The following is a 4,053-nucleotide window of genomic DNA, read 5'->3' on the forward strand; positions in this document are numbered from 1 at the left end:
ATACAGATACCTATGATTATTACTGTTGAAAGTTTCGTATGGTTGTCAATCATCTGCTGCAGAAAGCTTTAAATGCAATAATCGATTATTTAAGAGAACGGGCTAAGTGGATATCTTATTAACAGTAGGCGGTTTCGCTCTTCACGAGAAAAAAAGTGAGAAATTTTGGTATTTCAATACACGCCGTGAGATCTGGCTGGTTCAGAAACATTGTTTTGTCGGCCGGATTCTAGACCACCAACGTGAATGGGCTCTTCATTTGCACGCCCTAGAGCACCAAATTACAATGTAGTTCTGTCATAAATGTTCTCCACAGAATCAGAGGTACGAAATGGGTTGGAACAACTGCATCGCTGCATCCCTATTCCACGTTCACTCAGCCTTAGTCTGCCAGAGGACTGCCGACGCTGCCTCTGTATTGCACAAATTATCCGCGACGTCTCTTCACCGACAACAATTGCTGCAAGCTCGGAGTTTGTGTGTGTCTAGGAGTCCCGCAAACTACGTCCAGACACCTCACTATTGCAGAAGCATGGGAGACACATTTCACCGTAATTCTCAGCCAGGAAATATGCCGGCGTCTCTTCAGAACTTCTACTCAACATTCTGCGCACCCACTTCATTCTGTGATAGAGAACCGTGAGGGTGTACATATACACGCAATGTTTCAAGAGTATAAATCATGATTTCCGCAACAGGTTTTTGGCGCTCAGGCCTCTGCTACCCACCATGGCTTCTGCAGGCACCGAAAATAGAAACGCCAAATGAAGGTCTTAAACATAAAAGCGAGCTTTTCATATCAGCAGTGAAACAATTCACTTTACCTTAGCTATTTAGCAAGTACCAGAATTCTATTTACGTCTACGCGGACGTTTCTGTATTCAAGGAAAGTGCGACTGAAGCGTATATTATATTATACTTGTAGGTGGAGTATGCTTCTCGGCAAGGACGCATGTTGTTACGAACCGCGGTATTAGTGGCAATTTTCCAAGCTACTTGTTATCAAAACATACGAGTCACCAAAAATTGATAGTCACTTTAGCCTACGTTGAAGAGGTTGAAGACGAAAGCCTGCGCTCTCACGAAACACTAAATAAATTATATGGCATTCTCATCGAATACGTTATTAGTTGCTATTGTTTTCTCACACGAGAGGTAGTAGGTTCGAGTGCCTCAATTACCGGCCTTAATTAACTGTGCTTTAAAATCATAGGTCGAGGGTTCGAATGTCTTAATTAACTATATCTTATTTAACCGCGGCTTAAACTAACTCCGGCTTAATTAACACCAAAGGTCGTGGGTTCAACTCCCACCAAACGTCATGGGCTCAAGTGTCTTAATTAACCTTCGCTTAATTAGCAACAAAGGTCGTGGGGTAGACCATCAATGATGGCACCATCAGTTTTGGTGCCGTTGAATTTGGGTGCCATAAGGCCGGACGGTCAATTTGCCGATGACGCCGGACAACGAATTTTTCGCCCCTTGAGCAGCGTGTGGTCTCCCATTTAAAGTGGTTTAAATAGGGATTGCTTAACGGCTTTAGCATGTCTTGAAAATACCGATGCCAACCATCCACACGCATAAATAACATACGCTGTACTGACCTGTTTAACTCAAGCTACCGATAGAAAACATTAGGTGATATTAAAGTGAGTTCCTAGACATGGTGGCATAATGGGCAACAAATTAGCCGACTCATTGTAAAAATCGGCCCATAAAGATGCAGATATCCAACTCATCCCTTTATCACCAATGAACATGCAAGGCATATTAAGAGTACTAAAGAAATAATTGTGTCTGCAAACCTGATTAAATGAAAATACAAAATAATCGATTGTTTACGAAGTGTGCCCTCAGCTCAAATACCAGCTTGATGTAAAGCTTTCGAGAGGTACCGGGACACTCATTCATCGAGGGTGCCTTGGGACAGCATACGCCAAACATTTTCTTTATTGTAAACAACGGGCTTTACCCCGGCTTGCTCCAGTGGCAACGACGGTGAAAGTCCTCGAATGTCCCAGATACGCGACGCAGAGATGGCAGCTAGAATAAGAACTGCGCTCCAGTGATCCTCACCATTTCGATGTCGTGCTTATAACAACACATAACAAGGCGTTAGGACTGTTGGTCAAAGCATCTACAGAGCGCTTGTTGCATTTGGGGGTGCGCAATACAACAGAGGAGGTAATTGAGGCCCATCTATTAAGCCAAAATGCCAGATTGGCAGGAACAAAAACAGGACGCAGGGTTGTGGAGGACTTGAATATCAGCTGTCCTTACTATATTTCAACAAGACAAGACATCCCGAAGCAGTGGGGGAGCAAGCTTGCGACACTGACCGTTCCTAAAAACATGCACCCAGAACACCATCAAGCAAAGAGGACCGCAAGAGCCAAGAAGATGGACTGGATATATTCTAAATTAGAGGGAGATTTCTTCGTGAATGCTGCGGTTCCAGTAGGAGGAGTCTCCACAATATAGGTGGTGCAGACGGTGAATGAACTGTCTGTTTGGCAAGGGGGAAATTGCAGAATTGGAAGAGGTGGTGATCGCCGTGGCAGCTTCGCATCCTAATTCCAAATACATCATTACGGACTCGCAAGCTGGATATGGAAATTACACGCGGGGCCGAATTGTACTGCTAGCTTGCACGATCCTGAAACCATCTGGGGTCTTCGCTTCGAGCAAAGAGCTGATTTGGGTGCCACGTCATGAGGGTGTAGAGGGAAATGAGTGTGCACACGCTGCAGCCCTAGATTTTCTCTCCCGGGGTCCCTCCTCCTACTCCCTCCCCGATGACTCGGACTTCCCATTGACATGAATAACTTATGCGCATGTATTACAGCACTTGCACTAATCGCGACGAAAATACCCGGGCCCGGCGAAGGGATTAAACAGAAGAATGCCATTTACGGACATTACAAGCCATGTCATTTAATGACACAGTCAAGCTACATGCTATCGAGCCACAATCCCTTTCAGCCGAATCTCAATTATGCGGGCGGAAAGCAGATTTGTACCATATGGTATGGGCCTGCCAGGCTAATAGTGCCTTAGACACTTTACAACAGCCAACGTGGGTACGATGTGAGTAGCCCTGTCCAGCTCAACCCTCGAGGACCAGCAAGCCCTTGTGTAAAGAGCCAGGATGGCGGCCTTAACGAACAGAATTCCGGAATGAGAATCCAACCACCGTTCTCCCAACTCCCCTTCCCTTTTCTTGCCAATAAAGCGGTTTAGTTATCATCATCACCGAGCGTTCTTGCTCGCACTATTGCTGGGCCCATGGGGGCTGAGGATAACACAGCGATAACCATTGAATGCACTCGAACTTTTTTCGATGACACAGGCCTCTTTAACAAGTACTACATACCGCAGTGAACAGTCACACAATATAACTACAACTAGCTTCCAGAATTTGTATATATTAGCACTGGTATATTACGTGTCATACTCTTTTGTATTCCGTGGTTGAGCTCACCTTTTACTGTCATATTCTGTGCAGGCGTTGTTTTAACGGTGTGTATTCGGCACCTCTTTACTTGCTGATCACAGCCTACGTCGCGGCCGCTTGTGTGTACCTGTGGTTTTGTTTGCAAACCCGTTCTAGTGCGACTTGCCTTTGCGTTCCATATATATATGTTCGCAGGCGTAAAATATTGTGTTCTGTGGATTTCTGGCCTAATGACTTTGTTTCTTCTCCTTTTCTCACTAGATGTGTCTTTCATATTGTTGCTTGCGCTGTGCGAAACAGAGCGGCCATCACCATCATAGGGTGGCTACATCAGTTTCTTTTATTTTCACTTCAATAAAAGAAAGGTGGATGCGGAGCGCATAACAACAGCGTTGCGCCACCTGGATGTTAAAAAAGACGTCTATAAGAGCGCCATTTCCCTTCTAATTGGCCGCGCCACGTGGTAGCATAGTGGGGGCTTTTAGACATGGAAAAGTTATAAACAGACGTAATAAACAAATGCTACTTCTCAGTTTATGGATACATTGCTTGAGAGCGTAATATTAGCTGGTCTAAAGGTTGTTGACTCAAAACAGCGA

Source organism: Dermacentor albipictus, chromosome 5 (genome assembly GCF_038994185.2).
Source record: "Dermacentor albipictus isolate Rhodes 1998 colony chromosome 5, USDA_Dalb.pri_finalv2, whole genome shotgun sequence".
In the NCBI taxonomy this organism is placed as follows: domain Eukaryota; kingdom Metazoa; phylum Arthropoda; class Arachnida; order Ixodida; family Ixodidae; genus Dermacentor; species Dermacentor albipictus.